The following is a 202-nucleotide window of genomic DNA, read 5'->3' on the forward strand; positions in this document are numbered from 1 at the left end:
TAGATAAATAAACAAATAAACAAAACAGTTTCTCCTTCCTAACCGTTCAGACACCTGCAATAGTTCGCAAGTCGGTATTTTTTCCCCATTCTTCGAGTTTTAGTGGAAAGATAAAAGGATAAACACACACACTCCAAATCATTACCAAGAGAGACAGACAGGTGGAAAGAGGGAGTGGAAAGTAGGAAATATGGATAACCAA

This window comes from Penaeus monodon, chromosome 32 (assembly GCF_015228065.2).
Source record: "Penaeus monodon isolate SGIC_2016 chromosome 32, NSTDA_Pmon_1, whole genome shotgun sequence".
Taxonomy (NCBI): domain Eukaryota; kingdom Metazoa; phylum Arthropoda; class Malacostraca; order Decapoda; family Penaeidae; genus Penaeus; species Penaeus monodon.